Source organism: Danio aesculapii, chromosome 22, assembly GCF_903798145.1.
Source record: "Danio aesculapii chromosome 22, fDanAes4.1, whole genome shotgun sequence".
NCBI lineage: Eukaryota > Metazoa > Chordata > Actinopteri > Cypriniformes > Danionidae > Danio > Danio aesculapii.
The window spans coordinates 17,924,670-17,937,148 of record NC_079456.1 but is presented as its reverse complement, the minus strand read 5'-3'; the positions used below and the strand labels follow the sequence as shown (position 1 = coordinate 17,937,148).

General features: G+C 36.6%; 1 protein-coding gene and 1 long non-coding RNA gene across 2 annotated transcripts in view; one reads left to right on the top strand and one right to left on the bottom strand.

Moving 5' to 3' along the window:
- rabgap1l (RAB GTPase activating protein 1-like) overlaps positions 1–12,479 on the bottom strand; it is a 160,883-nt gene that overhangs the window by 59,562 nt on the left and 88,842 nt on the right. The gene's annotated exons all lie outside the window — the stretch shown is intronic.
- Positions 9,170–10,128, top strand: LOC130216468 (uncharacterized). Its single transcript, XR_008835806.1, has 2 exons — positions 9,170–9,557; positions 9,762–10,128. It is a non-coding gene; the product is annotated as an uncharacterized LOC130216468 (long non-coding RNA).

The following is a 12,479-nucleotide window of genomic DNA, read 5'->3' as shown; positions in this document are numbered from 1 at the left end:
TCAAAACGTAACAATATTTCAATGCATATGGATACAGAAAAAAAATCTGCAGCATTTATACTGCGCACCACAGTATAGTCTGCTCCATTTCACAAAACTCAATACTTGTGTGTTGTTCAATGTACTTGTGCTACATTTTACAATTATGAGATAGTACTTATCTTGCAATTAGGGCTGGGTGATTAATCGGAAAGAAATTCATTTAAAAAGAAATCGCAAACCTGTTTCAGCAAAGCTGCAAATGTCAGTTCGATTCTGTGTTCAGTAGTAAATGTCCTCCTGTTCTAGTATGAATTAACATGTTGCTAGCATGTTTCTAGCATAAATTAGCATGTTTTAGCATGGTTTCAGTATGAATTAGCTTTGCTAGTATGATTAGTATGTTTGTTAGTATGTTTCTAGTATGGATTGGTATATTGTTAGTATGAATTGGTATGTAGTTAGTATGTCCAATGTAAAGTCAATGGCAGTTTTTTATATTAGAAGTCTATGGGACAGTTGGTAGGGTGCAGTAAGTGGTTGCTAGGGTGTGGCTAGTACATTGAAAGGTGATCAGTGATTGGCAGATTGGTAGTCGGAGTTAAATGAGCCTAAACTTAGGTCTGTATGACAGTCTGGCACAAAGTTATGAGGTCACAAAGTTTGGCCCAATGTTAAGTCAATGGGACTTTTCCGGGCCAAGTCAGATCACTTGGAAAAGATAATAATAATAATAATAATAATAATAATAATAATAATAATAATAATAATAATAATAATATAGCAACTTAATTCAGTGTAGTTGGGAGGTTTGGAGGTAGTATGGTGGTTGTAGTATGAATGGTCTAGGAGGACATGCGTTCTTAAAATAGTCTAAGTACATTTTTAATACATTTTTGTAGTATTACAGTATATTGGAACTTTGAATAATTTGACTCCCCACGTTAGGCAGGCCGCAACCCTTTCTGTTTTTAAATCTAGTATTAAAACCCATTTTTACTCTCTGGCTTTTAATACCATATGAGAGTCATGTGTCTATTGTACTTGTCCTTTGTTTTAGATGGTGTATACAGCACTTTGGTAAGCACTTGTTGTATTTTAAAAGCGCTTTATAAATAAACTTTGACTTTGATTGGCTTTCTCAAGCCACCATAATTCAAATGCAGTACCTACTGAGTAGTAGGGGATTTCGGACGCTGCCATAAAGTGAAGTTTTAACTGCATTCGTTGTTTCAGCGTGACCTCTGTGTTATGAAGCGAGCTTGGATGGAAAACGCGTTATTATGTTGTTATATTCACATGCAGGATTTACTACACAAAGCATAGTGCATTGAGAAGCTGTTATCACTGAACAATTATCTAAATGTCATTATCGTCCGATTATATCGATTTGGAATGATTTAGCATAGCTGTAGGTTTACTGAGTGCATAGTGGTCAGAGCGAAAAACATAAAGCGCAACTACTTCTCTTCCTGTCAATATCTACTGTCCTAACAAAATAAAAGTCAAAAACGCCAGCAATAAATATAAAAAAGTAATTTTATTTGTTTAGAATCATAAATTGCATCATTCATTAAATTGTTACAGTGATCAAAATGTCAAACACAACAAATATTTAGGTCCCACTATTTTAGGTGGCCTTAACTGCTATGTACTTGCATCAAAAAATAAATACAACGCACTTACTATGTTCATAGTGTGTTGAGGTGAGGTACAGGTATGGTTAGGGACAGGTTTAGGATGTATTCACTCTAGGCTATCCAAACCATGCCCAGGCACGTTTGACACCCTTTTCCCAGTTTGTTTGACAAGTGTGAGTGCTCCGAATCGGCAGGCATGGATCAGTTGGCCAGCCCTGGCCCGGTTGGAAGAGGTGTGCCAGAGTGCGGTTTGGTTGGGCTATCGCGCGGTACGCTTGTAGTATAAGTGCAAAGTGCTCCTGAGCGTGAAACTGAAGACTCGACGTCACTTTTAGGAGACCATTTTCATATGGATTTAATAATCATTCTTCCTTTTCAATGAACGCAAACTGTCATAGTTTATTAAAGATACAAACCCCCCACTGTACATCAGCTGCACCTTCAGCAAACCTCCTAATACGTGCAGCACGTAGACCTTCGAAACCTGTATAAGCGTCAAAAGTGGTGGATCTGTTCAGCAAAAGATTTGACTTTGTTACTGCATCCCAAACGACCTCAAATAGTACAAAACAATATAACTAAAGCAACCTCCATTGTACGGAGTGAGAGCGCTTCTCTTCTGTTCAGCTCGCATTATCGATGACGCAAGCGTGCTCAGAATCAATAGGCAAAAAAATGCAAGTGAATGCGGGCCAAGGGGGAGAGGGGGGAGGGACAATTGCTCCTGGGCATGGTTCAAGACAAAGCGTGCCTAGTGTGAGCACACCCTTAAGGCTGATTTATACTTCTGCGCACACGTATGCTCCGGTGTAGCCTTTGTACAGTCGCATAGCCCTCGCCGCGGCTGTTGCGGATGCTGATGAAAAATTTAACTACACGTCACAACGTCACATAGCACGAGCTCTGTGATTGGTTAGCTTTGTAGCGCTGACGAGTGTGGGAGGGACCAAGAGCAGCGCGAACCCGTAGGAGCGAGTGTTTACAAGTGTCGAGTCTCATGAAGAAGCTCCAGGATGGAAACTTTTGTTCTGTGTTAACCTCATGATTAAAGGTGTTGCTCGTCCGCTGGTTCCTGCCTCAGAATGAGCGAGTTTTAGCTACTTGTAGCATTCAGAAAATACAAAATACCTGTAAAGAAACTTAACACAGAGGAACATAAACACCTACTGCCAGCTAATGATTTGGAAGTGTTATTGTAGAGCAACACGAACAACATGCAGAACTATAAATGCATGACTACGCACAAGGCAGGCGCCGTGGGTCACGCCAATCACTCGATGCAGAAGTATAAATCAGCCTTTAGTGGTATGGGTAGGTTTAAGGGTAAGTTAAGGTGTAAGGAACCATCACAAATGTAATTACAGAAATTAATTAATTACATACAGGCAATTGATCAATGGTAAGTACAATGTAAAAACATGTATTTACACAATAAGTCCATTGTAACAAATGATCAATTTCAGTGTAAGTACATATTATTTAAGGCCACCTAATATAATGTGGAACAGATAATTGCATTCAATATATTTATTATATAATATATGCATTATATATATTTTCCTTTTAGATGGGCCTGTGAAAACATTGGCAGGTCAAAAAGATATGTAAACAACAGGCCTGACTGGACCAGACTGCACACTGAGCCATGTTTGTGGCAAATTATAAAAACTGTGTTAAATATCACTGTTATTTTAAGGTATCGTATCAAAAATTCCAATATCGAAACCACTCTCTAGAAAAGACACTTAAAAGCATCTGACTTGGATCAGCTCTGGTAAAGAGAATTATGGGAAATGTAGTTTTTGCAGCACAAGCCTGTCATAAATGATATTGGGCTATACGAGCAGAATATTAAGCTCTTGTGTGGAAGCATCAGACGGACACTGCGGAAATCTTTCTGACAGGCTGAGTTGTAATAAGGTGCATTCAATTAACAGCGTGTGTCAGGGCTAATTAGAGGCATCATTAGTCAACTAATGCGAGAGAAGGAAGGACAGGTTTCCAGCGCCGCTCACCTGTTTACTGCCTGACAGTCTGTTAAAGGGTGGACTGAATAAAAGCTGACGGAGGATGAAGGCGTAGAGGAATTAGTTCAAGATTTGGAGTCTGGCAGTTCATACTTGAAATCTAATCACATTTAGATCACCGTATATTCATTTTCTTTAGTTTTAAACTTTCAAAACACGCACACTTAAGTGTTTTGCGTGTGTCAGCTTTTAGCATAAACACCTTAGTATTGAAATTAAACTACACTCAAAAAATGAGGTTTGCTGTTTGTTCAAACGACTTACTTAAAATGAGTTAAATCAACACAATTCTTTTGTTTTTTGGATAACCTAATTGTTTTATGTTTAATCTACTTAAATTTGAAAAACGAATAAGTTAACTTAATTGCTTCATGCTGTCCTAACACAAAAGATTTGATTTACTTATTGGTTTTTACAAATTTAAGTTGATTAAACTTAAATCAATTAAGTTGTCCAAAAAACCCCCCCGTAAGAACTGTGTTGTTTTAGCTTATTTTAAATTAGTTTGAATGAGCAGCAAAAATATATTTTGAGTTATTTATTTGTCTAGTTGTACACTAAAATACAAACAAATTCAACAAATATGTTTTTGCTTTTATCATCATTATTACAGCTATTATTATATAATCAACTTAAAAACATCGTTTTCAATAGTATATACAGCATAATTACATACAGCATTATTTATTACTATTATTACTGAAATTAATAATATTATATAGTGTTTTTAATACTTTTTACAATATAGATTATTAGTATTGTGATTATGGTAATTTGCAAGAATGACGCAATCTGCCCAAATGAAGCAGCACGAGTTGAGCATTTTGCGTGTTTGACGTGCAAATCACACGGATCCATCGACTTTAAAAGTTTGAAGTTTATCAGACATTTGTGCTGGGTTAACCAATCAGGAGCTTGCTCTTGTAGGGGCGTGATTATGATGAAGCACCTGTTGTTGATGTCCCGAGGGAAAATCCTCCTGCCAACAGCTCATCAAACTGGGCTTTGCTGAGTCTGAAGCACCGCTGAAAGCCTCCATCACGCAGGTATAGTTTCTGGAGGAGTTTATGAAATCACACGGTGCCGAACGAATCTACGCTGTGTTTCAGTCTTCCTAAATCACATAAGTGCGTAAAGTGCATTGAGTGCACCCAGGTGCTTGCAGCGACTCGAGTTCGATTCCCGGCTCAAGGTCCTTTGCTGATCCTTCCCCTATCTCTGCTCCCCAAACTTTCCTGTCTATAAATCTCCACTGTCCTATCAATAAAGGTACAAAAAAAATACAACCAAAAAAACAAAACATGTTAGCTATTTAGCAACGAAACATGTCTATTGTTCAGTGAATTTGATGCACGAATGAAGCTAATTTGAAGCATAAAATGAAGCGAGTAAACTCAAAATGTTCACAAGTCTATTTACGTGAAAATAGCATGATTTATTCTCGCATACTGTGTCTGTTGTGAACACCCTATTAGTATTTTATCTATTATAAATAACTACTTAGTATTATTATTAATAGTTATTATTAATAATTATTATTAATATAAGCACATTATTATTAACAATACACAAAATACTAAAATTATTAATACTTAATTTGATTCAATATTATGTAATTTAATATAAAACTAGTTTATATACATTAGATGTCAGTAGCCACTTACTCCAGATTAATGTTCTATGTTACTCTTCAGCACAGGTTATGAATTATGTGACCTTCTTTTATGCCATTTCTCCATATACACCTGGCTGATGCAGAGGAGTCTTGCTGACAGCACAGTCATTTGTGTGCCTGCTTCATCAGTTCATGCTCATATGGGAGAAAAACAAGGCTGTAAAAGCCGTTTCTCATGAAGGACAACACAGCACATGTGCAAACACCGACCTTGTTCATTTTCATAATAAAGATAAACCACTGCTGTGAAACGCTCATCAAGACCAAACACATTCACAACAATTTTCATGTTATCATTTATGCTCCATTTTCATATATTCAATATTTTTATCTATTAAGTGAGATTACAAGCACATGCATTCTGTCCTCAATTCAAAACACTTCAATTATACTTTTAAATATTATATTCAAAATTTGCCACAGGTTCCTGTGAGGGTTGGGGTTAGGGCTAGGGTTAGGCCATTTAATAAGCATTTTTTACAGTATAGAATACATTTCAACAATGTAAAGTCCTTGTAAACCACATATACACATGTATGTGTGTGTGTTGTATTTAGATTTACCATATGTATACATTTAGCATGTCTTTGAATAATATTAGTGTAATAATAAGATTTTGTTACAGCTTCATTAGTAATTAATACAGAATAAAATATTGAATATACAGTACGTATATGATTATATTTGTCCAATTTTAATCCAACACAAACTATATTGATACACCAGCCAGCTAAAAAGATCAATCATAAGAAACATCCATAACATCTTGATCATCTACAACCCAGAAATAATCTGCCCTTTTCCAGCCAGAGCTGAACTTTGACCTTTAGTGGAGAAAACAAACTCTGAGAGGGCCATATAATGGTGTTTTCTGCACCAGCAACAAAGAAAGAGCGTGTGGCTGTAATTCTATCCCAGTATGAGGTTAATCACAGCATACTGTATGCCTCTCTCTCTCACACACACATACAGAGAGCGCATGAAAATGAAATGCTGCCTCATAAACTGTGAGTTAGTGACAAATGGTATTCATAAATAAAGGCAGAGATACAGGCTGTGAATGGTAATGTGGCCACTAAACATCTGTGAGGCTCGGCAATGGAAAGAGAGTCCAGACCAGAGCAGAGACGAGGATAAACAAAGCGATTCAATCTGATAACGTCCATGGTGAAGCTTGAGTAAACTCACCGCTGCAAAAAGCAGGGGACAGGCAGATCTGAGCCACCTTCAGCACACTGATCTGAGGATCTACAACACGAGTTTATTACAAACATGTGAGTCAACTGGGCTAAAAAAGCAGAGCAAAGAGCTATTCTAGCAACGTAAAGGTTGTGGGTTCAATTCCCATTTAAAAAAAAAGTGCTTTAAAGGTACAGTGTGAATTACTGAATTACAGGTATCACATTCCTGGATCAAAACACATGCAAGTGCAGGTTGCCAGGACCAACAGGACTGAGTCTGATCATCGAGCCTAAAGGCTGATTTAAATCACATTCTAGCTAAAAGCAATTAATATTTTCCATATTAAAAGGAGTTTTTGTCCTAACCAACACCTCGAATAGATATATTAGAAACAGCATCAATTTCTTACAGCTGAACAACAGAAAACTGACAATCACCACCTCAGGTACACCTCATGTGCTTTAGTCAGTGTTAAATTCAAACAATGTGAGTTTGACTGCCATATACTGAAAGCAGCAGCAGAGTTTACCTCAGATCAAAAAACCCATTTCAAATTGAACTGTGACTCAAAACCAACACATATCAGTGATTCAGCATGTACATTTAATAATGTTAAAGAGGTTTAATATGTATTAATAAGATTAGAAACCTTACCATTTCGTGAACGAGTGTATATTCTGTGCTTCTGTATGGCTGTATTTAAATTTCTGTCAGGTTTCGTCTGGTGCAAACAGCCAAATTGCTCATCACTGCAAATCTCATCACGCAGCGTGTTGTTAGGACATGCGGTTACAATGTAACCTACTCACCTAATGTTTACGCTTGTAATATTTACATTATTTGCTAATTAATAACCTCATGTGGAACTTATGCAATCTGCGTCTCATTTCAGAGTCTGCTGCTGTCCACCGGAGGTCGCATTTCGGTCACGGATGCATGCTTTGAGAGCCTTTCTGAATAAATAATTAATGAAATACGTGGTTTTCCAAAAAGGCAACCTGGGGTGCTGAAATATAATAGGCTAAACTGGCATTGGGCGGGTTGAAAGGACCAAAACAAAGACAGCGCTCCAGCACGTAACTTTCAAAGCAGAATATCTGACTTTAGCATTGTTTTTCAGATAAACAAGAATGTTTACTTGGCACGTTTCTTAAATATCTGCAAACATATTATGGTATTTTTATGGATTAGAAGAGTTAAAAACTCACATACAGCACCTTTAAGATACAGAAAGAAAATGGATCTTTATTTTCAGGTGATATTACTCTAATATACATATATAACAAAACACAAAATATAGTGAGTAAATCTGGACAATTAAATGGTTGCTATTTAACGTTTATACTACAAATACATGAATTTATTTCTAAAAATAATAATAAATGAAAAAATTTATATTTTATATATAAAACCAAAGTAAATAATGATCATGCCTAGATTTTTGATTATTTATTTAGGACAGTAAGGTCTGACTTTGCTTAGAAAATATAAATTCATGGTGCAGTGGAAAAGCATTTATATTGTGTATGACTCACATGAGCTTGGACGACTGCATCCATACATCTCTGCAATGACTCAAATAACTTATTAATAAAGTCATCTGGAATGGCAAAGAAACTCTTGTTCATCAAGATTCTTTGGATTCATCTTCAATGCCTCCTCCTCCCCAGACATGCTCAATAATGTTATATTATTATTTTAACTGGTGAATGGGCTGACCAATCCTGGAGCACCTTGACCTTCTTTGCTTTCAGGAACGTTAATGTGGAGGCTAAAGTATGAGGAGCGCTATCCTGCTGAAGAATTTGCCCTATCCTGTGGTTTGTAATGTAATGGGCAGTAATGTAACCTCAGGCTGTTGATGTTGCCATCCACTCTGCAGATCTCTTGTATGCCCTCATACTGAACGTAACCCCAAACCATGATTTTTCCTTCACCAAACTTAGTGATTTTATCAGATTATTAAACATTTTTTAATTATATTACTACATACTTGTAGTTTGTAAATAACACTAAAATGAATTACCCCATTAACCAATTTTCCAACTATAGAGAAAATATTGAAATAACTACATAAATTAAACCAAAAGTACATTTAAAAAACACAATTTAAAAAATCTAATAAAACTTTAAGCAAATTAAATGATACACCGTCATTAAAACATCAACATACTGCAAAGTTGGATATGATAAAATGCATACAGAGATCCAATATGTGTTAGTATCATTAAGCTATTAATGATGACCAATGTAAAACTTTTAAATCTTACAGCAAAGTTAACAAATAATCAATGAATAAAAAAGTAATTATGTATTTTAAGAAGTATATTATGAAAAAAAAATCATATTACAATTCTATATTACAAATAAACACAATTACAATAATTTTTTTTATTTAAATGTCATTAATAAAACAATTTAAAGCATTCTGGAATGTTCTAACTATAGGCAAATAATCTAGTTTGACAATAAAAAGCACCATGCCGTCTTCCTTCAGCTACACTTCAGTTCAGTTCAGTTTGACACGCTGCAGCCTTGTGTGAAACGGGCTCAACAAATGATCTGCCACAGAGGGGCATCAGCAGATGTGTTTTTTTCACAGCTCGTCTCGCCCTGAAGCTCTCAGGGCCTTCGCTCATCTCGCTAACGCTGCAAAATGACAGCCGCTACTGTACCTCGTCCTAGAACTCGCTTCGGTTGCAGCGACTGCAGGTCTTAAAGCTGCTCTGAAATGCGAGACGACAGCAAACAACATTACAGCGAGCCGGACTGAGAGACGCGCTATGACAACCTGCAGCTGAAGCCTCGCTCTGTCACTCTGGAAGTTTTGGTGGTGGGCAAACGCAGGCTCTGAGGTTTATGCCGGGCCTCCCACTGGGTTATCCTTGTGCTGGTCTGACAACAGAGTCGCACCCGGAGCGAGCTGACCTATTTCTGTGATGGGACTCCAGGAGGAGAGAGTTTATATGCGGTGTGATGTGCTATCAAAAGACCAAGTGGAGATGGAGATTTTACTACAGGGATCTGAATCTGCAACGTCAACTTATGATGCTGGTAAAGGTTAGGGGGGGGGGGGGGGGTCTTAAATGACAAATATTCTAGCATTTTGATGAATTAAACTATTAGAGTTGGACCAATTATTTAAAAAAAAAAAACTTAACGTGTGTCAGTGTCCTTGGTGAAAGTGGTGTGATGGCACCAATAATGCTGAAAAGTACATAGAGATTTTGAAGCATGATATGCTGCCTTCTTTTCCAGGGATGCCCACGCATATTTCAACAAGATAGTGCAAAACCACATTCTGCACAAACTACAAAGTCCTGGCTGCAATGGAAGAGAATACAGGTACTTGACTGGCCTGTGTGCAGTCCTGACCTGTCTCCAATAGAGAATGTGTGGTGCATTTTGAAGAGCAAAATGCAACAACAAAAACCCTGTACTGTTGCCCACCTTAAGACTTGTTTGCAAGAAGAATGGGGCAAAATTACACCGGAAACACTTCTTTACTTGGTCTTCAGTCCCTAAATGTCTTTTAGGTGAAAAGGACTAAGTGCTTTTTTTTTTTTTTTTTGCCATAACAGGCAATTGCAATGAAAATACAGAAGAATAACTATAATGCAAACAATGCAACTATTACTTTTTGACCAAAAAGAGAATGAAACATTTTAAAGTATTACAATGGTATAGCAAAGAAAGAAAGTGAGAAAGAAAAAAAGACAATAAAATAATAAAATAAAGAAGCGCACATGAAAAAAAACACAAATTAATGCAAAATATTAAATCACATTTTAGAAGTTTTAATTGCTTTCTTGTTATGAGACTGGTGAAATGGTTATGAAATGGTATTCAAGTACAGATGCAATATTCATAGTATATTTACACTTGTGTATAAAAAAACTTTCCAATGAATAATATTACGTTAATACAAAAACTTGAATTAAGGAATTGTTTTTCTTTAATGTAAAACCCCAAAATAATATGTCTATAGCTTAAAGAAAAATCAACCTTTTGGACAACTAGAGTATTCACATCAGACCAGAAAGATTTAACAAAGGGACATTCCCAAAATAAGTGAGCAACAGACTCAGAAGAAGTCTTACAGAAAGACCAAGAAACGTCAATGTCATTTTTGAATTTCTATAATAACTGGATAAAATCTGTGAAGAATTTTAAAAGATTTAATTTTTACTAATTGGTTAATGCTTTACTGTTCCAATTTTTTTGAAATGTGTTGCGGGAAACATTGAAATGTTGTCTGCAATGAAATATAAGTCAAAGTAAATGTAGAAATTACCACTTTCTTTTTTATTTGCGTTTTCCATACTGTGCCAACCTTTTCTGATTTGGGGTTGTACACACATTATTTATTTATTTTAAAGGGCATCTAGGATGAAAATCATCTTTTTAAGCTGTTTGGACAGAACTGTGTGTAGATAATTGTGTATCCACAGTCATATTGGGGTGATTTTAAGACAATAAGAGACAATTTTAAGTCTCTTTTTTTTATTTCCTGACGTTAAAATAGCACCCACATCCCTCCCATTTTGAGGGATTTTAATTATTTTAGGTGTACTTAGAAGGTGGTGTTTCGATGAGCACAATAAATTGACCAAACTAAAAAAAAAAGTTTTTAATATTAGCACAAACATTATAACAATATATTGTATAACTGTACTTATAACAGGTGAGCCAACATGAGCAACTTTCACAGAGGTTCTATATGGACTATATGGAAGCAGTTTTGCAGTGAGAACGTATATATTTCTTTTGTAAGATAAAGTACATCTCCTGACCCCTTTAACCTTCCTGCAATGTACCCCAGAGTGGTGGAGGTTAAAATTAGAAGCGAGGGAAAAGGCAAGGCAGAAAAATCGCAGGTGATTGACAGTGGGAATATTACCTCCTCTATTTCTTCCCTGGTTGGAATCGGCGCAGTTCAAAGGGGGTCATAATTGAAATTGACAAACTGCAGCATTAGCCTGATCACAACAGCCAACCTTGCAAGCAGCAAAATAAAAGCTGCCTGAGAGGAGGAAGAGAAAGGGAGAAAAAGAGCAAGGAAGAAGGGCTGAAGTGTTCTCTATGCTTCGCAAGCACCAAGACAGATTAATCTTGTTCATGCATAATGCATGCCAGCGCTGTGTGTGATCGCATTGACGGCCAGTTATTAACTGTGTCACAGTGCGAAAACACACCCGAATCAACAGACCTCACATGCATATACAATCCGCGGCTAAACTACTGCAAAACACTGAAGACTTCAGGCAAAGGCGATAAAAAAAAAAACACAATTGTCAAAAGCTGGGAGTTGACTGATAGGTTACAGCTTGAGGCATCCGCTAACTTGAGCTTAAAACTGCAGTATTGTATGAATAACTGATTATATTCCCTTTTCATTTGATTTAAACATACACAATTTCTGGATTACAAGTTTCACACCATTCGTCAGATGCTGAGACTGTCACCAAGTTCATTAAAAACCAGAGAGCCTGCGGAGCTCTGCTCTGTCACGGTTCTTCTAGGATTTTTAGGCCTCCCGAGGGCCCGCAACATCTGGTCCTCAGGACAGACGGTTAACTCGTCTGTCAGCGTGCCGTCACTGCTCTTTTAATTGCCAGCGCTGTGCTGCCTGCTAATTTCCTGAACATGCTAAAGAGCTAATGTGAATGAATGCTCGCATTAGCTATGGATACCAATTGCTGATGCTAGCAGAAATATTTACCATCCTGTATTTATTTTGTCTAACTATCAATCCTAAAAGTTATACTGAATATATGCCACTATTTTATCAGACTGTTAACGGTAACATTAAGATAAGGATTAATCCTGATGCGATCTAATTGAGGTAATAATAATAATAATAATAATAATAATAATAATAATAATAATAATAATAATTCCTTACATTTATATAGCACTTTTCTGGGCACTCAAAGTGCTTTACACATTGGGGGGAATCTCCTCATCCACCACCAG